Source organism: Cebus imitator, unplaced genomic scaffold (assembly GCF_001604975.1).
Source record: "Cebus imitator isolate Cc_AM_T3 unplaced genomic scaffold, Cebus_imitator-1.0 Scaffold21, whole genome shotgun sequence".
NCBI lineage: Eukaryota > Metazoa > Chordata > Mammalia > Primates > Cebidae > Cebus > Cebus imitator.
Window position 1 is genome coordinate 6,947,718 of NW_016107336.1, and position 26,187 is coordinate 6,973,904.

The following is a 26,187-nucleotide window of genomic DNA, read 5'->3' on the forward strand; positions in this document are numbered from 1 at the left end:
AGCCTAGATGAGCCAACCCTCAATGAGTCTATGAATGTATGTGTGAAAAGATAAGACTGTTGTTTTTAGCCACTGAGTTTTGGGGTTGTTTTTAAGCAAACATTGTTGTGGTAAAAGAAAACTGACAAAATGAAAACGAGCCTACCTATTATTTGATGTTCTCCTCAACCTCTTACCATTCCCTCCCACGAGATCAATAGCAACTCTTTGGCAAACAAAGTCATCTCAGTCAGTCAACTTTTATTGATCATCTACTCTGTTTCAAGTCCTGAGCACACAGAGATGAAAACAACACAGCCTCTCAGCCTGGAAGAGCTTATATTTTGGGCAGGACACAAATAAAACCTCATTTAATTATAACATGGTAAGTGATAAGTTTATTAAATGCACTGTACACTGGTGGGAAGCGATAATCCCATTGTCCAGGAGAGACCATCTTCAAGGTTAGCAGTTCATGCTTGAGAAGATGGGGAGCCCAGCAATGAAGCAGTAATACAGTGACAAAACCGATATCTAGCACTGGACGGGCACATCTATGACCAGTGTGGTGGCAAGATATAGGATATCCAATTCCTTCAGTCGTGAACAGTTGCTAAATGGCATTTCAGGCAATTTCTACAATAGATTTCCTCCTGACACTGGGACTCCATGTTCCTCCAGTTTGAAGGCAAAAGGAAAAGAGTTGGTTTATAGGGCCAGCATGTACAATTCAAACAGCAAAAACCTATGGCTTCTTTTTGGCATAATTCTCTTTCTTTCTCAACAAATATTTTGAGGTAAGCTTTATCATAAATTTCAGCTGTTTTAAATGTACAATTTAACGATTTTTAACAAATGTACAGTTATGCAACCATCACCTGAATGAATTCAATATCAGAACATTTTCATCATGCCAATAAAGATTTCTTCTATGCATTTGCAGTCATTCCTTGTTCTCATCCCCAGCCATACGCAATCATTAATCTACTTTCTGTCTCTATAAATTGCCCTTTTGGATATTTCATATAAATAGAATCATACAGTATGTGGTCTTTTGCATCTGGCTTCTTCCATTTAGAACGTCTCTGAGATTCATCCTTGTTGCAGCATTTATTAATCCATTTTGTTTCTTAAGAAAATGATTTTTCCTTACCAGCTCCATTTCTGCTCCATAAAACTTACAGTAACAAACAATTACCCACAATTTATAGCTTTAGCTTCTCAAGCAGTCAGGCTTAGGGAGGCTGCTGCCTATAAGAAATGGAGACAATACTGATTACAGCAAGAAAAGGCTTTATTTTCCACCTCTCATATCCACTTTACTACACTGGCCAGCAAAGAAACACCTAAATCTTTAGCTATCATGGAGAACCATCACAAATCATCATTATTTCTTAGAAAAAACAGTGTCCCTTACATATTTCCCTCACCATGCCATGGATAAAGTGTTTCTTAGACTACTTTGATCTTGATTCTCTCTCTCATACACACATGCTCTCTTTTCATTGTGTGTGTATATCCTATTGAATCTCCAACTTGTAAATGAGAACTCTTGAACTTTTACAGCAGTACAGAATCAGGACATTGCTAGCCAAGACTGTTCTAAATTATCTAACTGTACCAAAGACAAAGCCTGTAAAATTCTTCTGCTCATGTCACAACATCTAAATAGATACCAGTAGCAGAGGCACCATTAATCTTAACATGTTGTTGTTGTCATTGTTTTGGGAAGACTTTAGCCTTTCCGCTGAGCTGTTCAGAAAAAACAACAATATTTTTATACAGTTCCTTATTATTTCCGTCAGTGGAACTGTATCACCACATCATCCCACCATTTCAGGAGATTTCAATGCATCTCCCTTTGTAAAATCATGGAACAAAACAACTTAAGCACTACAGAGACTAGAGCTTTGAGTGCATAATTAGCCAAGAGAATTGTCCAACCTGACTGGGAATCATGAGCTGTGATTAGACCAGCTGTGCTTGCAAGCTAGGACCAGCATTCAATACTACCATCTCTAGCTTCATACCCAATGCATGCATTTGAATCTGCATGACTATTTCAGTCTCCGTGTTAAGTACACTATCCATCTTGCAGTAGCGCCCTAAGACCACTTATGCCATCGTTATGGACAGCTGAGAAACTATGCCATACTCAAAATCTCCACACAAAGTGACTGTGATGGTGCAAAGCCTAATTCTGTGAGCCATGCCAAGGCGAAGTGATCTTGCAGTGCTTTGATAGCAAGTTTGAATCCAAAACAATCTGGAGCAAGAGAAGGAGAGGTTTAAATTAAATAGAATTAAATTGGACAAAGAAAAGGGGAAGATAGAACCTTGTAACTGTAATAAACCTTGCCAATTCAAAGCTGAGAAACAGTGGATGGGAGAAAGAATGTGAATATAAAACCTCCAAATCTATGAGAATCAACCATGCTCCTCGGATAGAAAAGAGGGTTGCAAGCGACACAAACAGGCTTTGACCTCAGGGTCACTTATCACTTTTCTCCCATAGTGTAAGCTTTTAGGAAAAGCAAGGGCCACAAAAATTGCCCTGCATTTTAGAAAATGTGAATGCGTTATAGAAAGGATTGAGTTAATCAAATTCCTTGGTCCATGGGACATGATCAGTTTGCACAAGGCTCTGGCCTCCTTTTATTTCTTCATTTATTTATTCTTTTAAAAAAAAATGAATTGTGGTTAAAAAAAACTACAAAGCATAAAATTTACCATCTTAGCCGCTTGTAAATACAGTTCAGTGGTGTTAAATACAGTCAAATCATTGTGTGATCAATCCCCAGAACTCTTTATCTTGCAAAATTGCAATTCCCATCAACCCACCCCGACCCTTCAGCTCCTGACAGTCACCCTCTACTTTCTGTATCTACAAATTTGAGTGCTCTAGGTACATCGTCTAGGTGATTATATGGTATGTCTCTTTCTGTGACTCACTTATTTCACTCAGCATAATGTCTTCAAGGTTTATCTGTGTGGTAGCATGTGTTGGAATTTCCTTCTTTTAAAAAATAATTTCAACATTTATTTTAGATTCAGGGGATACATGTACTGGTTTGTTACATGGGCATATTGCATGATGCTGAGGTTTGGGATGGGAATGATCCCATCACCCAGGTAGTGAGCATAATACCTAACAATTACTTTTTTAACTCATGTCCCCTCCCTCCCCCTTCTATGTGTCCCCAGTGTCAGCTGTTGCCATCTTTATGTTTACAAGTAGTCAATATTTAATTCCTACTTATTAAGTGAGAACATGCAGCATTTCGTTTTCTATTTCTGCATTAATTCACTTAAGAGAATGGCCTCCAGCTGCATCCATGCTGCCGCAAAGGACATGATTTTGTTCTTTTTTATGGCTGCACAGTAGTCCATCATGTATATGTACCACATTTCCTTTAACAAATCCACCATTGATAGGCACCTAGGCTGAGTCCACATCTGCTATTGAGAATAGTGCTGCCATGAACAAATGAGTACATGTCTTTTTTAGAAAGGTTTATTTTCTTTTGCCTATATACCCAGTAACTGGATTGTTGGGTTCAATGGTACTTCTGCTTTAAGTTCCTTGAGAAATCGCCAAAGCAATTGCCACTGGTTTCCACAGTGGCTGAAATAATTTCTAGTCTCATCAACAGTGTATAAGCATTCCCTTTCTTCCACAGCCTCATAGCGTCTATTGGTTTTCTGCCTTTTTAATGAAGCCATTCTGACTGGTGTAAGATGGTATCTCCTGATAATTTTGATTTGCATTTCTCCAGTGATTAGTGATGTTGACCATTTTTCCATATGTTTGTTGATTGCTTGTATGTCTTCTTTTGAGAAGTGTCTGCTCATGCCTTTTGCTCACTTGTTAATGGGGTTAGTTGGTGTTTGCTTGTGGAATTGTTTCAGAGCCTTATAGATTCTGGTAATTAGACCTTTGTCAGATGCATAGTTTGTGAATATTTTCTCCCGTTCTGTAGGTTGTCTGTTTACTCTGTGGATAGTGTCTTTTGCTGTCAAGAAGCTCCTTAATTAGGTCCCACTTGTCAATTTTTGTTTTTGTTACAATTGCTTTTGAGGACTCAGTCATAAATTTTTTCCTAAGGCTGATGTCCAGAATGGTATTCCCTAGATTTCCTTCTAGAATTCTTATATTTTGAGGTTTTACATTTGAATCTAACCCATTGTGAGTTAATTTTTGTATATGGTGAAAGGTAGGGGTCCAGTTTCATTCTTCTACATATAGTTAACCAGCTATCCTGGCTCCGCTTATTGAAAAGGGAGTCCTTTCCTTGTTGCTTATTTTTGATGACTTTGTCAAAGATCAGATGGCTGTAGGTGTGCAGCTTTATTTCTGGGTTCTCTATTCTGTTTTATTGGTCTATGTGTCTGTTTTGTGCCAGTATCATGCTGTTTTGATTACTGTAGCCATATAGTATAGTTTGAAGTTGGGTAATGTGACACCTTCAGGTTTGTTCTTTTTGCAATTAGGATTGCTTTGGCTATTCAGGCCCTTTTTTGGTTCCATACGAAATTTACAATAGTTTTTTTTCTAATTATTTGAAAAATGATATTAGCAGCTTGACAGGAAGAGTGTTAACTCCATAAATTACTTTGAGCAGTATGGCTATTTTTTTTTTCTTCTTCATACAAACAGAGGTTTTATTGCTTTTATCCACAGACGTGTTTCACATTATCTCATGGAGCAGGGCCCCTGTGTGGGGTCCCTGTGCAGTACTTGGTGGGGCATGTGGCTGGGGGAGACAGAGCAGTAGAGCTGGTCAGGCCCAGAAAGAGTGAAGGAGGGTTGGGGGCTCCTTAAAACCTACTGAAAGGGCTGGACATGGTGGCTCATGCTTGTAATCCCAGCACTTGGGGAGGCGGAGGTGGGCAGATCACCTGTGGCCAGGAGTTTGAGACCAGCCTGACCAACATGGTAAGACCCCATCTTTAGGCCGGGTGCTGTGGCTCACACCTATAATTCCAGCACTTTGGGAGGCCGAGGCAGGTGGATCCCAAGGTCAGGAGTCGAGACTAACCTGGTCAATATAGTGAAACCCTGTCTCTACTGAAAATATAAAAATTAGCCAGGCATGGTAGCAGGCACCTGTAATCTCAGCTACTCGGGAGGCTGAGGCAGGAGAATCACTTGAACCAGGGCGGCGGAGGGTGCAGTGAGCCAAGATCGCGCCACTGCACTCCAGCCTGGGCAACAGAACCAGACTCTGCTCCCTCTCCACCCAAAAAAAAAGAAAAAGAAAAACAAACCCAGTCTCTTCTAAATATACAAAAATTATCCACGCATGGTGGAGCAGCTGCAGTCCCAGCTACTTGAGAGGCTGAGGCAGGAGAATCCGTTGAGCCCTGGAGGTGGAGGTACAGTGAGCCAAGATCACACCACTGCATTCCAGCCTGGGCAAAAGAACAACAACAAAAATCCTACTGCGGCCGTGGCAGGCGGGGGGGCAGTGCTAACATGAAGAGGAGGTCAGGCTTAGCCCCTGCAACTCAGAATTCCACTTCCTTGTAAGGGCCTCACTTTCCCCACCAGGCCTCAGGGCACATCTGAGGGTCTGAGGTCTGTTGGTCTGAGGGTACAAGGGAAATCCAGCCACTTGGGACCCTGAGCTATTTAGCATCCTGGCCAGGCCCCCTTTCCTGGGGGACGAATTTCCCAGCACTGTCCCCACTGTCCCCGCCCCATTCCTTGGGGAAAAAAAAAATGTATTTTTCTTTTGTTAATACATCCTGAAACGTTGTGGGTACAGAAACCACAAACTGATTGGCTGACAAAAGAGAGAAGAGGCGAGGCAATCGGGAACCTTCGGAGACCAGTTCCCTCCAAGCCCAGGTCTCTTCTCCCCAGCACAGCTCGGCCCACAGCCTGGACATGCCAGCAGGGACCCTCACCCTACACGTATAGGGATATGGCCTTGACCCCTCCCCCCACAACTCGGTGACTCAGTCCTGTGATGGACCAAGGCAAGGGGGAAAAACACCCTGCTACCTGATCCCACGCCGCCACTCACACACCCTCAGTTATTGGCAGCACTGAACAAATTAAGAGAAAAAAAAGATGAAAACACAGAAAAAAACAAAAAAACCCAAACAGGGAGATGATGTGGGGAGAAAGCATGCTGGGAGCCTCAGTGGCCGGCCTCCTCCTGGTAGTAAGGGGATATTCAGGGGCCTCCCCTGGGCCAGAGCAGTTTCCAGCACCCGAGGGGGCCCCATTGGCCACTGCACCTTGCAGGCAGTACTTTGGGTCACAAGACCTGGCCGCTCTGGTGGGCACCCTGCGTGTAGCCCATCTGCAGGGACATGGAGGAGTTGTCACTCTTGTCAGTTCCCAGCTTGTTGTCATAGATGTACTGCAGGGTCCTGGGAGCTGTCATGCCCAACTGGCTGGCACACTTGTTTGTACCCATCCGGATTCTGATGGCTGAGTGGTCCATGGGGGGCAGGATGTGGTTCTCAGGGTCATAGAGATGCCTCCTCGTGCAGTATGAGGTCATGCCCGACGGGCTGGCATGTTTGCTGGTGTCCATCTTCAACCTGATGACTCACTGGCCAGCCTTCACGGTGGCATCCTCCAAGTTCTGCTCCTGCTTCTCCAAGTACTTGACACTGATGTCCACCCGCTCTACAGCCCCTTAGTCTTGGCCTTCCCCGCCAGGGTAAGAAGAGACACCTGTCTCATGTTCCCACTCTCAAACAGGCTGTTAGCCTCGAACAGGCCCATGGGTTCCTGATGTAGCTGACCATGGCCTTGATGAAGTTGGAGAGGTTTTCTAGCTGGTGCCAGTTCTGCATGGAGCGGTTGATCTTGGGGACTGAGCCCAGCTGTAGCTTATTCGTGAGTGTGCATAACATGATCCCCTCCATCAGGCCCTTCTGGATGTCGGGTTCGAAGGAGAGGCCGATGAGTCCCTCAATCCAGCTGTGGATCTCTGCCTCCTTCTGCAGGTCACATTTGGACAGCAGCCAGTTCTTGACCTCGCCCAACAGCCAGTACAAGGGGCCCTTGATGAACTGCTTGGAGCTCATGGCTGGCAGGCGCAGCTGCAGGATGGGATGGATGAGACTGGATGGGACCACCACGGTTATTTTAACAATATTGATTCGTCCTTCTTTTTTAAGGCTGAACGATATTCCATTGCATGTATATGTTACATTTGGTTTAACTGTTCATTCATTGATAGACACTTGGGTTGCTTGTACATTTTAGCTGCTGTGAATAATGCTGCTATGAACATGGGTGTATAAATAGCTCAAGACTCTGCTTTCAACTCTTTGGAGTATACACCCAGAAGTAGATTTGCTGGATTATATAGTCTTCTATTCTTCATTTTGTGAGGAACTGCCATAGTGTCTTCCATAGTGGCTGCACGATTTTATTTTCTGACTAACAATGCACATGCACTCCAATTCCTCAACATCTTTGCCTAGGCCTATAATTTTCTAGATTTCTTGGTGATAGCAGTCATCCTAATGGGTGTGACATGCTTACCTGTTCCCTTTTATCACCTTTCCCTTGCTCTCTCCTGTTCCCCACTCCCATAAGCAATCATTTTAGTGTTTGTTAAGGTTCACGTGTAAATATATCTTGCTGCTTTCTCTGCAAGCCTTTTTATTATATATAGATGGATTGTTATGTATCTCGTTCCGTTTCTCCCAATTTCTTCTGAGAACTAGCTTTTTAATGTCCATTCTCATTGCCATGTGTACTTTGAGTCCATTCCTTCTCATTGTTGCCTGGTATTTGTGTGTGTCAACTACATTTCAACAACGCCTTCCCCGGGGGTGAAATTGCTTCCAACTCCCCACCATTGCAAACACGGCTGAAGTGACCACACACCCCTATGCATCACCCTGTAGACCCATATGAGCATTCTTTGGGTTGTATACCCAGAAGCCAGACTGCTGGGGCAGAGAGGACACATATGAGTCACGTGACGAAGAATTGCAGATTATTTTCCAAAATGGCTGCACACGTCTATGTGCCCAGCCACAGTTTTGGTGGTCATTATGTCTCCCCATTCAAATTTTATATATTTTGCCACTCTCATAGGTGACAAGTGATAACTCTTTACTTTTACTTTATGAATAATGAGTTTGAGTATTCTTCATGTGCTTCTTAGGCTTTTAGGCTTTCCTGTTCTATAAATTGCCAGCTCAAACCTTTCGCCTATTTTTTTGTACCAGAATGTGGAGTTCTCTTGTTGATTTACAAAAGTTGCTCACAGATTCTAGAAATTAGTCCCTTGTCAGTTTAGACGTGACAAATATTTTTTTAATATCATAGCTGTCTTTTAACTTTGTGCGCGATATCCTTAATTGAACAGAAATATTTCAATTCATAAATTAAAATGTTAAAATAGGGACTAAAAGGAGATATTGGAAAGTTAGGTGTTACCTATTTAGATGATTTTATTAATAAGTAACGGGACATATGTCAAACTAGCATTAGCAAAAAAACATAATGGCATTCATTATGACTCTCTATGACTCTTTCTCTCTTGCTCTCATTTTCTTTCATTTCTATTTCTCCTTGTATCTATCTCAGCCATCTCTCCAGACCTGCTCTTTTCACTTTCCCACACATATCACCACAGAGTTGTCCCATATCTCCCGAGTTTCCAACTCCTCAGTCCAGAAGAGTCCCTAGTAACCATGCATCCCGATTCCAAGATCCCGAGATAGGGATTGACAGGTCCAAAACGTTCAATTAATAATGGCTGGAAGGTGGGGTCAGGTCAGTAGAGGCAGGGCTTCAAAACACACTGATTTCCTGGCAGCTCTCGGAGAAAGAGAATCAGAGTGTGCCGATATCATATAAAGATTTCAGAGAGCCATAAAAGCTGGCAAATGAATGGATATGAGATTGGTATGAAATTTGTCAAAACACTTGACAGCATTTTTTTGCCTTATTCTCTCTCCTGAAACCAGGGGCACCTGGACTTCAGCTCTGATTCCTGTACCAGCTGTGAGTCTCACTCTTCCAAGAATGGCCTGAATATCCTGTTGATGCCCCTGAGAGTTGGAGAATATGTCCCATTCAGACCAGCAGCTCATTTTTGCATCATGATTCCAAAGACCATGTCTCAAAATCTGTGGCTCCTGGTCCCAGGCAAAGGTCTGAATGAAGAATAAATTAAGTCTTTCCCATGAAAACCATTCCCTCTAGGGAACTGTCTGGTCTCTAAAGTCAAACTTTGACTATAATAACAAAATATATATATTCAGTCTCCATTATCCTTTTGCAAATCTGATTCTGTACCTTCTGTATATTAGATGGCTTATATACATTAGAAATATTTTGCTTTTTTCATATACACATGCAATTAAAAAATTGGTAATATTGTTGAGTTATTGTGAGCCAGGCACTGGGCTAAATGATTAACATTTATAATTGCCATTCAGCTCTTATAATCTTCCCACATAATAGCTGCAATCCTCACAGCGACCCTAGGAGGAATTTTTATCGTCCCAATTTTTAATTGAGGAGCCTGAGAGGTAAATGATGTAGTAATTTGCCCAGAGTTTGAAAGTAGGGGATGTCAAGCTCAGATCCAAATACATCTCATGTTCAACCTTTGTTTGTCGTCACAAGACAATATTTTATCCTTACGTGTGTGTGTGTGTGTGTGTGTGTGTGTGTGTGCTTGTTTCACTGATCCACTGCTGTTATTATCTGTTTTGGAATATGACAGCTCAAAAGGTTGTAACTAGTTTTTATTTGCTTTATGTTGTTCCTCACATCTCAATTTAGATGTATTCCTATAAAAGGAATGGTGAATCTAGTGGGTAAATAATTCCCAAGAGCATATAATGCCTAATTTGAACACTCAAGAAAATCTTCTAGACACAAATCCAACACATGAGGAGGTTTACATAAAACACAGGAAAATGTGGAAGGAGAGAATGCTCCATGAACCCAGTCAGATAGAGGAGGCTTTTAGAGTTGATGTGTCGATAGCTTCTTCTGAGAAACAAAGTACAGAACAAGAGGAGAACTCCACCCTCCAAGAAGAAAGACCCAGTGGCTGTGGCTATTGCAAACAGAATCACTTGATTCCTGATTGTAGGGACTTTTCAGGTTGCCTTTGGGAGTTATTGCAGCAGCGTAGGAAAGGAAAAGGCTCTGAATCCAGAAAGCTCCATGAACTTTTGTTCAGCATTAGCCATTTGGCCTTGGAAAATTTACTCTACCTCCCAGTGCTTCCATTTCCCATCTTCAAAGTAATCTTTCCCTTGCAGTGCTGTTGCAAGTACTAGAAAGGATGAAAAATCCTTATGGATTGCACATCAGAGGCACCCGATAGATTACCATCTTCATTGTCATCACCATTATTGTGCAATGGGGAGAGAGAACATCAAGGACATTGGTGTACCCAGGTAATAATTTTCTGGGGCTATGCACACATGGCTGGGGCTCCTGGGTTCTTAAAAGTTGGCTGAGGCCTAGAAATGACCAATACATCTCTGCCTCCACTCAAAGAGAAAGAAAGGCTCTCCCACTCCCATGACCCTGGAAATCCTTCAAGTAAAAGTCCCCTTCTCACTGAAGAAGGAAAATCTGTTGGCTCATGTAACTAGACAGACCACAATAGTGCTGATTTCAGGACCAGCTGTATTTGAAGCTTAACCTCGAACTTCAGGGATCTCTCTCCTTCCCTTAATTCTGCTTCCCACCTTCCAGGTTGGTTCTACAGTGTGGCAAAACTTTCACGATAAGAAAGGTAGCTACAGCTTCGCACACTCCGCCCTCAGCAAATATTCCTTTTCCAGTTGCTCCTGGAAAAACCAGAGAGTCACACTGCTTGGACCAGCTTAACTCACATGTGCATCATTGAACAAATTCCTGGGACCAAGGCAAGGAAATTATATTGGTGCGTTTGGACCTGCTTCCCACACACAGTCCTGGGGCTACTATTGAATTCAGCCCCACCTAAACCATATGAACTGGGAGTCAGCAAAAGGAAGTTCTCCAAGAAAAACAGGTGCTCTTAGCAGCAGAAGACAAAAATGGATGTTGGCAGGCTAAAACAGCAAATACACAGCATAGGCTGTAAATAACATAAGTGGAAACTATAATCACCAATATTTACTAAATGTTCGTTGTGCTCTGGGATGAGCGCTTTTCATTAATTTCCTCATTTAATCCTTACAAAAGTGACCAATGCATATATTATTACAATTATCCCCACTTAAGGGATAATGAAACTAAAACACAGAAAGGTTAAGTATTAATCACTTGTCTGAGGTCATGTTGCTAGGGAATAGCAGGGTTGAGATTTGAACTTGAGCCATAGGACTTAAGAGTCCACACGTATTCTTGTGAGCTGAATAATTCCCCCACCTCCACACCCCACCCCTATCCCTGCTAAGATATCCAGTTCAAATCCCTAGAACCTGTAAATGTTAACTTGCAGGGCTTTGCAGGTGTGATTAAGTTAAGGTTTTTGAGATGAGAATGTGAGCCTGAATTGTCCCAGTGGGTCCCAAATGTAATCACAAGTACATTTGTAAGAGGGAGCCAGAGGGAAATTTGTCAACATAGGAGAAAAGGCAATGTGATGACGGAAGCAAAGACTGGGGTGACGCACTTTGCAGATGAAGGAAAAGGCCAAGAGTGGAGGAATTTAGATGGCTTCTAAAAGCTGAAAAAGGCAAGGAAGGAAACATTCTTATCTGGAGCGTCCATAAGGAAGCTTCTCTGATGTTTCTTCCTCTACCCTCCCCTCTCCTTTCCCTCTACTTCTCTCCTCCTTTCTTCCTCTTTCCTCCTCTCCAGATCTCCTGACACTGCTTGCATCTGGCTCCCCAAATGGCAACCCCATCTGTGTTAGGCAGAATTCTAAACTGACACCCAAAACTCCCAGCCCCTGGTGCATGGGTCTTGCATAACCCCCAGGACTATGAATACCATGGATTTCCCTGCCATGATTCAGTTATACTGTATGGTGCTTTCACCTTAAGAAAAGGGGTTTAGGCCGTGGCCCTGACCTAATCTGGTGAACCTTAAAAGACTCTGGGCTCTCCCTGAGAAAAAGATGAAAGGCATGAGAGGAAATCAACGGAGGAAGATTCTCCATTGCTGGCTTCAGAAAGGAAGGACAAGGATTGCAAGTGGCCTCTAGGAACCAAGAACAGCACCAGTCAACAACCAGCAAGGAAATGAGAATGTCAGCCCTACAACCACAACCACAAGGTGAAATGATTTACCCAGGCTAGGAAAAGGCAGCGTCAAAATTCACCCTGAGTCTATATGACTCCAAAGTCCAAACTGAATTCAGTTAACAACCTGAGAGAGCTTGGAAAAGGATTCTTCCCAAGAGCACTGGTAAAGGAACACAGCTCAGCCAATGCCTTGATTTCAGCTTTCTGAGACCCTGGGCAAAGAACCCAGCCACACGTGGCCAGGCGTTAGCTGATATATGGGTACTCTTTTAATCTGCCAAATTTGTGATAATTTGTTACAAAATTAAAGAAGACTAGTATATTATTCCTGGGTCTATGCAATCTCTCAATTCAAACACTAAGTACAGTCTTTATGTCCTTGAAGAACAGAGAAAGCTGGTGTGGTGGGGCATGTCTGTAGCTTCAGCTACTTATGAGGCTGAGATGGATCACTTGAGCCCAGGAGTTCAAGTCCAGCCTGGGCGACAGCGAGACTCTGTCTCAAAACAATAAAAATAAATAATAAATAATTTTAAAAATCGTAAACAGAATAAAGAGAATCATCCTGTCCCTGGTTGGGTCAAGTGTCCACCACCAATCTAGACAGCACTGGCTGTTAGGCACAGCTGGTTTTCCACCACCTACATAGCAGTGGTTGTGGATATACAACCTCAGGGATGGGGAACAGACAAGGCAGGCGAGCTGGCTGGTGTGTTCTGCTAGTGCCCTTCCCACTTGAATGTGACCGCTTTCTATTAGTCTATCTTCTGCCTCTCATGATGTGCATTTTCTCTCACCTAACTAGCTCGTGAGTTCAACAAAGGAAAAAGGTGGTATGGTGCAGTAAGACAAACATCATCTTAGGGGACACAAAGCACTGGGTACAAATCAACCTGCTTGCCGTGTGAGCTGAGACAAGTCACCTAACATCTCGAGATTGCTTTCTCCATTTGTGAAACAAGAGTCATATACCTACCTTGCAGGGCTGTTGCGATAATTAAATGAGATGAAATAGGTAGTGTCCTTTGTGAGTCTTTAAGAAACATCAATTTCCTTCTACCATCTTAATCCATTTTCTATGTCCACCATAGCAGCTGGCACAACAGTATAAGCTTATTCCTGCATCAAATAAAAACAATCCACACACTGATGGAGCAGGGCAACCAATAGCATGGAAGTAGCCTAATTATTAGATGAGCGAGGTGTCAGCAGAGGACAGGGCTGGTAAGGAGTCCCCTAGATTTGAGTTGACCAAGAAAGTAACAATGAATAACAACATGACAGCATCAGGCCTTAACTGGAAGCATTCTGTACTGTGTGCCGGGCACTGTGCTGAGGGCTCCCTGGGTGTAGCTCATTGAATGCCTATCAAGGGCCGGTCATCAATATTATCATTACTCCACTTTACACATGAGGGATAGAGATCCACAGAGGTGAAATGATTTACTCGGGCTAGGAAAAGGCAGGGTCAAAATTCACCCTGAGTCTATATGACTCCAAAGTCCAAAGCTTTTAACTACTCTCCTTTAAAATGCTATGAACATGACGTTCCTTTTTTGGAAATAGATTTCAAGTTGGTGCAAACACCTGTACCCATGGAGACTCCAACTGAACGATAAGATATGGTTTCTTTCATTGACTTCTAAGCTCTCTTCAAACATTTAAATTTCCAGGAATTTTTTTTTTTTAATCACAGGGAGAGAAAAATATCCAAGAAAAGGATAATGGGCTTATGTGTGCCTATTCAAAAACTCCAGAGCAGCTCCATTTCCTTGCCTAGAGGAACACTTCATTGGGGAAGTCTTCCAAACAATTTCTGCTCGATTTTTAGTTGTTTAGAACATTAAGACAAAATGAGAAGACTATTTCCTGTCTGCAGAAGCCAATAGTCTCTGATTTTTTTTTTTTTTAATCAGTACTGAAACCTCTCCAGTGGCTAAAAATTCTGTGCACTGCTTAAGGCATCAGAGAAATTCTGTGTCACCCTTGAATATCGGCGTTTCCCAGAGGAACCTGGCATCCTTATCTTTATTCCTCACCCAGACCTGGCAGGGGGTCCTCACCTCTCCACCACATGGCTTCTCAGCTCGCCCTGGCTGCTACAAATGCCCCAAGGCATACTCTGATAGTTTTAATAACCTTGTCCATTCCCCATTTAAGAGTCAGCCATTATTGCTCAAGCCTTTTCAAGCCAGCTGGAAATTCAACTTGGCAAGAATTCTATCCTTGCTGGACACTTCCCCCTGGCTTTTCGAACCTAGTAAAAGGAATTGAGACCTAGCGGGAAAAGCCCGCCTGTAGCTGCTTTCCTTCTAGATTGTGTATGAAATCTCACACAGGGCTGCCCTGACTCTAGGCTAATTAGGCTGTTTTATTATACAACACAATTAGAAAAAACTAATGGGAATTTTGTTTTGAGGCAGAGTCTTGCTCTGTCACCCAGGCTGGAGTGCAGTGGTGTGATCTCAGCTCACTGCAACCTCTGCCTCCCAGGTTCAAGCGATTCTCCTGCCTCAGCCTCCTGAGTAGCTGGGACTACAGGCACACGCCACCACGCCAGGCTAATTTTTGTATTTTTAGTAGAGACAGGGTTTCACCATGTTGGCCAGGATGGTCTCCATCTCCTGACCTTGTGATCTGCCCACCTTGGCCTCCCAAAGTGCTGGGATTACAAGCGCGAGCCACTGCGCCTGGCCTAGGGCACTTCTTTACACCAGCCTCCAGGCCCTTGTCTCTGAGAGTCTGGAGGATCTGCAGAAATCAGAGAGCAACACACAGAGGCCTGTGATATGATTTGCTTACATGGATGTCTGGGGTGTGCTTCTGAAGTCTAGGCCCCATTTAAATAAAGTGTTAAATAAAATCAAAACATTGGCTTATTAGAGTTTGTTAAGTGGTCAGTGAACTCCAATAACTATGTCTGTGAGTGCAGGGTTGGGGCAGAAGAGCCCCGTTATCTGGGAAAGTGCCAGTCAAGGTGTGGTCCACCAATTATTGGAGATCAGCCTACCAGGAGGGAGGTACAGACATGAAAATCAGCATTTAGAAATCTCTGTAGTTAATTGACAGTACTCAGACATGTTACAAAAGTACCAGCCCACAACAGATTAGAACTACAAACATTAAAAATGAGGCTTTTATTGGTTTAATGCTTGTTTTCAATTAGTGTTTGAGAAGCGCTGGTACAGGAGACCAGCTGAAAAGAGGAAAGGAAGAAGGGATGGAGGAAAGGAGGGAGAGAAGAAAGGCAACAGAGGTAAGGGGAGGAAAACTAATAATCTTGGAATTATATAATGATTTATAACATGCGAAGTATTTTTGCACATATTCTATCACTGGGTCTGTCATCCAAGATCTTCCTTCTGTTTTTCAAACACTCCAAGCACCTGTCCGTCTTTTTCCTTTGTTCTCTTCTTTCCCTGGTGTGTGTTCCCCTCCACTGGCTGCTTCTGTGATTATGATCCCAGTTCACATGTCACCCCTCAGGGAGCCTTTTCTAGCCACCCAACCTAGGGTGTTCTCCCTCATCCATGCCATCCATCGCCCTCACAGGGCCATGTTTATTTTTATCTTCTATGAAATGTAAAATGATCCCAAACTATCACGTTCATGTATTGCCATATTGACTCCAATCCATCTCCCCACTAGCACATGAGTTTCTTCAAAACAGGCATGCTGTCTGTGTTGTTCACACCATACCTCTCATGGCTACATAGTGTCTGGCATAGGGACAAGTACATGAATGAATGAATGAATAATTGAATGAAAGATGAATGGCTGAATACCACAGGTATCATTGTTTCCATTTAAAATGCAAAGAAAGTAAGAGTTTTAAGATTTTGCCCAAAAGAGTCTTTCCCAAGGATGCACAGCTCCTCAGCAGAACCAGGGCTCCAAGTGAGCCTCCCGACTCCAAAAGTAGTGCTACTTCTACCTTACAACATCGCCAGAGGTAGAAGTTTCTGGGGAAAAATCTATAGAGCCTTGTAATACCCAATAAGTCACATGGGTTGCCTGTAGCACAGTCAGCTTCTGCTGTTAGAAATAAAGATCTCTTTGCAATTAAAGAGAAAATACCAAAAGCCCAGGAGATGGAGTAGGGGATCTGCTTCCTACTGGGTTGACATCTAACCCTCGCCTACCCTCCCCTCTGCCAGTTCCCCAAAAGTCCCTTAAGTGCTGTCTATAATTGTAGCCCTGGCAAATGCCAGAACTCTGGCACCAGGCACGCTGGAGTTCAAGTCCTGAATTCTAATCCTTACTTGGGCAACTTCCTACATGCCTCTCCTACTTCAACTTCCTACTTCACGGGGTATGTGTACAATTAAATGCGGTGACATAGGCAGGTGCCCCCAGGGGTATTCAACCAAGATCAATTCCCCTTTCTTCTTCCAGCTGACATCTGGTTAACATCAGCTAATTATACTGGTGTCAAGTGGACGGGAGAGTGAGCACAAAATGGATGAGGATTTACAACGCACGCAGCTGCTTTACCTTGCGAATGTGGTCTTTACATTTACCTTCCCAACTAAAAAAAATTAGCCAGTCTATAATCTCACATGCAGTCTCACTGCTAAGAAAATGACCTGCTAAGAAATTGATCCTTATTTACATAAAGGAGTAAATGGCTGCTTCCAATACTAAAATACAATTATGTGAGGAAATTGCATCCTTGAAAACTCAGTCTCCCCTTTATTTCTGCTTTTCTTCTCTAGCACCTTAACAAGGAGAAAGATTATGAGCTTTGAAAACAGATAGACAAGGGTTCAGATCCCAGACCTGCTATTTGTCTTCCTATGTTTAAATCTGAGATTTTCTGGATCTATAAAATGGGCATAATACTTCTTACCTTGATACATTCTTGGTGGGCCTGGAAATTGTGCAGCACAGGCTATAGAAGCTGCTTAATAAACAAGCGCTTTAATTCCTCCTCCAAATATTTGGTCCCAATCACAGGAGAAAAGGTCTGACCACAGAAGCATAAAAGTGTGGGGGAGGGGGGACCATTACAACAGACCATGCCTAGAACATAGTCGTCACTCAATAAATATTTGATGAATGAATAAAGTGGAAGTGTGACTTGTTTGCAACTGTCATAGAGGAGAAAAGTTCATATCCTGAAAGCTGGGATGGTGTCCCGGAATTTCAGTTGATGCCATTAGCATTTATTCACAAGAATCCACCAAGAACTAGAATAGTTTTGTCTAAAAGTCTTTCTTTCAGTCATCTTTTAGCTCCTCCCTAGCCTGGTTGAAGACCCCATGATCTAAGGTCAACTGTGAGTGATGACATGGTCTATTAAGTTGAAAGTAGCAAAAGTAGTATGTCCCTGTCCACCAAAGTGACTCTGTTCTCCCTGGGGGAGGAGCAGGTCCCCATGGAAGGAAGATTCCAGGCTGCCACCCTCAAAGCCATCTGGCCTTGATTTAGAAACACAGCTCCTTCAAAGCAAGGCCCCACACTGCACCTGAATTTTCAACTGGGTTTAAGCCTTCCTGTCAAGAAAATGATGCCTGAAATGCCATCTTGAAATTTGATAAGAGAAGGAAGAGTTTCAAGCAAAAATTGAAGGTCCTACGAAGAACGCCCATGCTGGGGTTTGCAAAGCTGTGCAGGAATTCAGATCCAGCACTTAGCAGCAGAGATGTAGCTGTCTGTCAGACATCAAGCCTGGTTTGTGAAACTGTCAGTCACTGCTGTGAACTACAAAGTCACTGAGTGAACTGGCCAGGACCCAGGAGGATTTCCACAAAATGAAAATCCAGACAGAGCAATGCCAGCGAGTCCAGGGAACACTGGAATTCTTAATAATCCTGGTGTTCCAGGCCTCCAAAGCCATGTCAGGGCTCCTCTCCCCAAGTCCTATGTCCTCTTTCCCCATCCTCTGGCTTTGGCCTCCTGCCCCTCTTTTCTTTATCAGAGTTTGCATGATTCAGTAAATTCTTCCTGAGCACCTAGCACAGACTGTGCCTTTCTCTCCTCCTTTCTGCCCCAAGTTGTGGCCTTTGGCCTCCACTGGACCTGACGCGCTACTTGGAGTCTTTCTGCATTTCTCTGGTCAGCACTCTCCTGTCCTCCATACAAGCAACTGTCAATCTGCACACTCATCAGAGCTTCCACCTGGGCACCACCCCCTCCATTTTTTTTTTTTTTGAGACGGAGTCTCACTCTGTCACCAGGCTGGAGTGCAGTGGCACAATCTTGGCTCACTGCAACTTCTGTCTCTCCTGCCTCCGCCTCCCAAGTACCTGAGACTGCAGGTGTGCACAACCATGCCCGGCTAATATTTTGTATTTTAGTAGAGATGGAGTTTCACCATGTTGGCCAGGATGGTCTTGATCTCCTGACCTCCTGACCTTGTGATCTGCCCACCTCCGCCTCCCAAAGTGCTGGGATTACAGATGTGAGCCACTGCAGCCGACCTCACCTCCTTCACAGTGAAAACAGAAGCCATGGGGCAAGACCTGCCTCACTCATCTACTGCCCAGTTCCCCAACTTGATATCCCTGCTGTTGCGATCACTATGGTGAGAATGTTCGTGGATGCTGAGGACTCCATTCCATCATGTGCTACCGCCTCAGGAAACCTACCCTGTAGAGTCAGTTTTTCCTTCTCTCTCCACATCTTTTCTGCAAGTTTTTCTCCATCAGTATTTAATATACTTCAAGTTATCCCATCTTAAAAACAAACAAGCAGACAGACAAAACCCCTCTTCTCCGTGGGCTGGTTCTCTCTTACCTTCTCTGGAACCTCAGACCTCACTATTGAAACCAGGTGGACACTCATTGTCCTTCTCTTTTCTCTAATAAAATTAGGAATTAAGGATTAAAGCAGACATGAGTCAGAGTTATTCTTCCCCTATCTGATTTACGTGATTCTGGGCATAGTATTTAATTTCTCTACATCTCAGTTTTCTCAAGTAAAGTGAAATAAATATAAGTTCTACTTATTGGATTGCTGTGCATATAAAATACGGCAATATTGATAAAGAGCTTAGCAGGGGGTCCGGCACATCATAAGCTATCAAAATGTAGCTATTGTTATTATTATTTGATTTTTTAAACTTTGTAATCTGGTTTCTTCCTTTGCCATCCCACCAGCATTACTCTTACCAAAAATTTCATTATCGCTAAATTCAATCAAAGATGATTTTTCAGACAGGGTGCGGTGGCTCATGCCTGTAATCCTAGCACTTTGGAAGGCCACAACGGAAGGATCACCTGAGCTCAGTAGTTCGAGACCAGCCCGGGCAGCATGGTAAAACCCCATCTCTATTAAAAACACAAAAAAAAATTAGCTTGGGAAGCGGAGGCACGGGAATCACTTGAACTAGGGAGCCGGAGGTTGCAGTGAGCCCAGTTTGAGCCATTGTACTCCAGCCTGGGAAACAGAGCAAGACTGTCTCAAAAAAAAAAAAAAAGATTTTTCAGAATTACCTCACTTTATCTTTTTGGCACAATGGGTGTCATTTTTCCCCGTAAAACAAATTCTCCATTCACTTGTTAGCCTCCTTCTAACATCCCAATACCTGCAGATGTCTCTCAGAGTTTCATCCATCACCTGCCTATGTTTGACTCTTGATATTCTCTTAGTAATCACACTTACTTCTACAGCTTCTAAAAACTGACAATGCCTAAATCTAAATCTGTGCTCCCAAACTTCTCCCAAGCTCTAGATGAAAACATTTAACTTCCTGTAGGGCATCTCTACTAAGATGGCTCTCAGGCATTTCCAACTGTCCCAAGCAGACATAATCATCTTCCCTGTGCGTTCCTGCATGGAGCATTCTCACTTAACTAGGTGACCTTCCAGAAACTTAGTGACACCCACTTCCTTCACTCCCCTTCATGTCCAATTCCATTTCTACCTCCGACATGTGGCTCCAGCCACTTGTGTGTCTCCATCCCTACTGGGGCACTGTCTTGATTAGCACATAATTGTCCCCTGTCTAAATTACTGTCACAAATTTCCAGCTGATGTATATGTCGTATCTCTTCTAATCTGCTCTTTACTCTGAAGCCAGGAAGAGCTGTATTTGCCTCATCCATTTGAGTCAGACTTTTGAAAATACAGAGAAGCACAAAGAATGGTAAAATGAACACTCATATTCCCACTACCCAGAATTAACAGTGATGTTTCTAAAACTAAAATCTTACCATATGGCTAGTCTGTAAAATGCTCATTGGTACCTCCTTGTCCTTAGGATCAAGTTCAAATTCAGTTGCAAAGTTGACATGACTCTCCACTATTTCCAGCCTCTTCTTACCTACACCTCCCTACTCAACAAGGTGAAATCCAGATCAAAAACAATTATTTGTGTTCCTCCCAAAATGCCAAGCTCCCTCTCCCCTCCAGGCCTTTCCACTTTTGAGGAGAAGGGCATACAAGGATGAGAAACTGCCTGAGTGAGGAGCAGTGCAGAAATAAACATAAGAATGTAGTTGGCAGTCAGCCCACAGAAGTGATGTTCAGAGCAGTACCTTAGATCATACAAGTGACAACATCAGAGAATCTTAGAATTGCTCAGAAATTTATTTAAATCCAGCCCTTCTGCATCCACCCCTGAACTTACCCACCATGCCTTCAAAGAACCTATATTTGAAAAGTAGTGAAGAACATGCACTATATGTTTTCCATGTTATGGCTTTTTAATGTACTCAAAGGAGAGTATATTATACATGGAGACTGATGATTATAATTCTCTAAGGCTCCTGGAAGGCAGAAATCTTTCCCCTGACATCTCTCCCAGTGGGTAGAGGTGATCTTTGAATGGTAAAGGAAAGAAGGTCGGTAACTTCAATTAAGTAGTCCTTTTCATGAAGACAGAGGAAGCACCCAAAGGTTTCTGGCAATTCCTTTGTTTTATGGAGATAGTTAAAAGGAAACCAAGAAGGAAGAGAAATCTTTTCACTTCTTGTGACAGGCCTTGCAAATTGTCTTATTTTAAGGAAACACTGCCTTTCTGTTTTGCTATCCAGTTTTAGTAAATAATCCCTAGAAAATAGCACAGCACTTGTAAACCAGAATTCTCTTATTTTAGTCTGTACTGAAGTCAGTCTCCAAAAATACCTACATCATTCAATGCTTGATGCCATTTGGATTAATAGAAAAATGAGTGAAATACCAGTATATTGCACAACCACACAAGCAGAAATATTTATGCAATGGATAGCCAATGTGAAAGAAAATGGATTGTACACATAAGCTGCCTAATCTACAAGGTTGTAATGGAAATTGCTTCAATTTTTGTGGATGATTTAAGATGGAAGCTTTGTTGTTTTTTTCAGAAGTCAATAGTTGCTAAATGATCACACCTCTGCTTCTACAATGATTTTTGTAAAATATGAGAAGGAAACCAAAGGAACTTATTGCTGATTTTTCAAAGTACTAAGGACAGAGAAAGAAAAGGAAATCTGTGGGTGAGTTCTGTATACATTATACGGAGTTTTTGTTGGGTGATTGATCATCCTCATTACATATGAGAACCACCCACCCCGCCCACCATGGAAAACATTTATTCTGGAACATACCTAACTTTCCAGTAAAGTGTAATATTTTCAAAGTGTTGCCATTTCCATTATGTAAAAAGTCATTGCCTTTTAGAACAGGTGTTTTGGAAAAATTAAACTTGTGTCAAAATGGATATTTTAATTTGTAATGGGAAGTTAACGCAGATGGCTGTAATGAGGGCTCTAAACTATCTTTTAATTTATTATTTAGAACCTTATATCATTATGCACACACCCTCAAAATGTGCAACCCTCCAAGCACAGTTCTGAGCAGATGTGCTCAAAGGTGTCAGTAACACCTAAGTGATGATCTGAACTGCATGGCAAAGTCAATAGAAGGTTGATGGAAATGTAGATTACAATGGAACAGGCTTTTGGAAAACAATCTCTGTGCGATGTACAGGCCGTGCTATGCAGCGACGGCATGGGCATGAGCACATAAACACACACACAGAGGAATCATTCAGAAGCACAACGAGGAAGTCAGAGCATGCGGACTCATGCTTGTTTCTAGAAGCATCACCCATTGGAAGGGGCTGAGCTAGTCCTTTAGATCAATACAGTGGTTAGTATTTAGTACCAACTATGGAGCAGATACCATCACTGGTCCTTTAGAAGAATGATGTCATTTTATTTTCTCAACAGCCATATTTAGTAAATTGTAATATCCCTATTTTACCGATAATAAAATAGAGGTATGCTTCATCGCCAAACTACCATTTGACCTTGGAGAAAGCAGCAAGGTCATTAATTTAGGCATGTTTTCCAACCTCAAGAGAAAGCAATTGGTTTTACGTCAGATTTGTTCACTTATTTCAAGGAGTTTGTAATTGACATACAGAGAATAGCGCATTTTTCATCTCGTTATATTCTTTCTTTGACAACCATATGCTTTATTTGAAAAGCTGAGGACAAATATTGGGAAGAATGACATGGTACCAGGTATTAGAGATGGGTAAGGATGGCAAGAAAATAAGCTAGAAACCTCATCGGGGCCAAATCATGAAAACTCCATGCGCCATCTTAAGAAGGTTGGGCTTTATCCAGAGGATGATGAAGCACCTTTAAAGGACTTTCATCAGTGGCTACTTGACTTAACTCCAGAGCGAGAAATAAAGATGGCAATGGCCCAGCACCTGTAGCATGAACGTGCATAACTGCCTCTGTAATATGTTTCTCCCTATAACCACCCCCATTTACCTTCAGATGGTTTTTCCTTGAAGCTGGAGCATTTATTTAACTCAAAGCTATTAAATGGAAGTATTTCTTAGCGACATCGCTAACACTCGGCTGAATTTAAAACTGTTCCCTCTTAAAAAATTAAAAATCACAAATATGTCATGCCATAACACAACCTTTAAGCATACACAGGTCATTTAAAAAAAAATTAAAAGTGTGTTCTTCACAAGTGTTTTTTGTTTTTTCCTTCTTTTGGACAAAGAGAAAGTTCCTAATGAGAAAATGGAAAAAGGTTTTGGTGTGAGATAACGCAAAACAAACAAACAAATACACATACACACACACACACACACACACACACACATATACACACACTCTCTCTCTCTTCTGCTTTCGAAGATTGAATGGAGAAAGAGTTGCTTAAAAGGAGTAGTAGAATATCTAAATAAATAATATCCCAAATATTTCCAATCACCAGAGGGAATTTCCAGTAGCATGTGCTGCAATTTGCCACAGGCAGATGAGAACCTCTAATTCAGAACATAAGCTGAACCTCCATCTATAAAAAATTCTACAAGCAACAGCATGACCTGGCTAGAATAATGATGTATGACTTGTGGCTGAAAACACTCCACAGCTCAACAGATGGCTCTCTTCTGGGGCTTGAGACAGGCAGGCATCAGGCAATATCCTGACAAGAGGAAAATATTGACCCCAGGAGAAGAAAATCAGAGCCCAGGGAGATGGCATATCTTTTGAGAAGCACCATTTGCTAGGTGTGCCCTGCAGGAAGCTCCCCCTCAACACAGCAACAAAGCAATTGCTTTGCTACAGACGCATGTCAAGGAGTTCATAAAACAAAACCATTGGTGCAAGTGAAATTCTATGATTTTTTTTTTAACACTGAGATATTTTGATTTTTGTTTGTTTGTCTCTGCATTCAGAAGCTAAATCGTGTTATCACACATCTCGATTCTAACCAAGGTATACTCCTCTGGCATATTCCAGCTCAAATTCCTTACATCCACAGTACAGATCCTCTTCGATATCCGGGAGAAAAATAAACCATGGCTGTTAACTGATGATGAGCCTGTGCCTGGTGCTATAAACAGCCTCACCCACTCACCCAGACAGGCACTGGGTTAGTGCAAAAGCAGGGCTTCCCCCTGCCACCCCCAATCCCAGACATATCCAAAACTGAATTCGCTGTCCTCCCTCCAAAGCCCAATTCTCCTCTTAGTTCCACAAACAGACAAATAACTACACCATCCACCCTCAGTTATCCGATACAGAAACGTACAACCTGTTTTTGCTTCCTCCGTCTTCCCCAAGTCTCTGACCAATAACCAAGCCCCATCATTTTGACAACCAAATCTCTCTCCTATCTATCCGTTTTTCAACAGCCACCTTCCAGGCCAGCTCCTCCCAGTCTCAGCCCTAAATCATGCAGCCTGTAGCCTGAGTGATCCTTCCCAGCACAGCTCATGTAGCCTGAGTGATCCTTCCCAGCACAGCTCATGTAGCCTGAGTGATCCTTCCCAGCACAGCTCAAATTGAGTTTCTCTTGCTAAAAGCCCTTCTAGTAGCTCTCCATGGCTTTTAGAATAAAGTCCAAAGTCTGTACCATGACTTAGGAGGCCCCTCAAGTTACAGCCCTTGCTTTTACTGGAATCTTCACTGCTCGCCATCACCCCACCTAACACCGTATGCCCCAACGAGTCTGATGCCATATGGCTCCCCCAAAGTACTGTCGGCATGCTTGCCACCCGGCCATTGCCTCAGGCACGCATCCTCCACTTAACTGCCACTTGCCCTTGAAACTCAACTCAGCTTTCTCTGCCAATAGGACGGCTTCTCTCCCTCTATGTTCTCAAAATGCTCTTTCAAGTCATAGACCTACCGCACCATGTTGGTGTCTGGGTCCTGGTGGTATTGCATCCCAAGATTTGGACTCAGAACTGAGAACACTTTAGGAACTTAAATATTTTTGAATGAATGAATGAACACTTCTTGAATAACTGAATGATGTACTGAATTAATAAATTGCATTTCAGATTATTCTGGCAATTGATAGCACATCTCTCTGCCTCCCCATACCATCACATGACTCTCTTCCTTCCTTGTCTCTACTGACTTTGCCACTGATCTGCTTCCTAACCTAGCCCTTCCCCAGGCCCTCTTCATGTGTCATATGTGTGTGATATCCCTGCTGTCACCCTTGGAATTTCCATAGTGTTTCTGATTTGACCTGCCTTCTTGCTTTGCTATCCTTTTTTTTGAGTAGAGCTAGTCTCAAAAAATCAATTGTTGGTCCCAGGCACTCACTTGTCCTATGCTTGGGTCAGTCACCACTCCTGCCCCACCCTACTCAAGAAATTAGTAGTCAACATTTTAAAAAACACCCATAGTTCCCAGAGTCCCACCTCAAGACTCAGCCAAATTTGACCGTTTTTTTTTCCCTTTAATTGTGGCTGTGATGTTGAAGCAGGACACACACAGCTTTGTGAGCAGAAGTGTCTTCTGCTCTGCTGAGGAATAAAGGTCAAAGCAAAGGTTTGCACATGCCCTTTGACCACAGTTGCCTCCAATGACCACCACCATGGCATCATCGGCCAATTTCTTGTCTTCCTGTAGAAGAGTCATACGGTTTTACGTCAGAGCTCTAGGTATCCGTGCATACCCAGGGATTAAAATTTTGGGAAATGTTTTCTTACAAACCAACTGTTGCGGGGCAGTGTAAAGGACAGTAATTGTATCCTGCACAGAGGATCTTATAAATGTCTTTGCTACTCTGTAGGGCATGCTCAGCAGCCTCAACTGCCGTCCAGTTTGCTGCCAGGAGTCAGAGGCCCTCATGGCCAGGACACCGCAGCTGAGCACAGCTCGCCTAGAGAGTGTTCACACAGCACTGACACTCTGAGGCCTCTCCCACCCCACCTCTTCAGGAACCATCCCCGCCACTTCCCCATATGTTTTCCACTCACTCGAGTCTTGATTTTTGCCACTCTAACCTTGGTGCCGAGATCTTGGTCTTGAACTTGCCTCTGCCACTCTCAACTTGATGTTTATACATGGACTTCCAAGTGTGTAACATATGGCTTCCCTTTATGACTTTGATTGGCTCATCCTCCAGCTTAAGATTCCAACTCCATAGCATCAGCCTATCCAAAGGCCCCTGGAAAGAGAAGGAGGGCATGGTAGAGTCAAGCACATAACCACCCTGCATTGCCAAGTGGGGAGCATTTTTCCTGGGGGGGCTCTTTACAGAGACCACTTTATCTTAGCCTTGTGTAGACTGAGACCTAAGGCTAGTATTGGAAGACAGCTATATTGCAAT

At 42.9% G+C, this 26,187-nt stretch overlaps 1 long non-coding RNA gene and 1 pseudogene across 1 annotated transcript in view; both read right to left on the reverse strand.

Moving 5' to 3' along the window:
- Positions 1 to 238: 238 nt before the first annotated feature.
- LOC108299399 overlaps positions 239 to 26,187 on the reverse strand; it is a 38,454-nt gene continuing 12,505 nt past the window's right edge. Inside the window, exons 2-4 of the long non-coding RNA XR_001822950.2 lie at positions 25,862 to 26,025; positions 25,274 to 25,478; positions 239 to 1,230 (exon numbers count right to left, since the gene is read on the reverse strand). This is a non-coding gene — a long non-coding RNA (uncharacterized LOC108299399). The remainder of the gene's footprint in view (positions 1,231 to 25,273; positions 25,479 to 25,861; positions 26,026 to 26,187) is intronic.
- Positions 6,126 to 7,026, reverse strand: LOC108299398 (annotated as a pseudogene).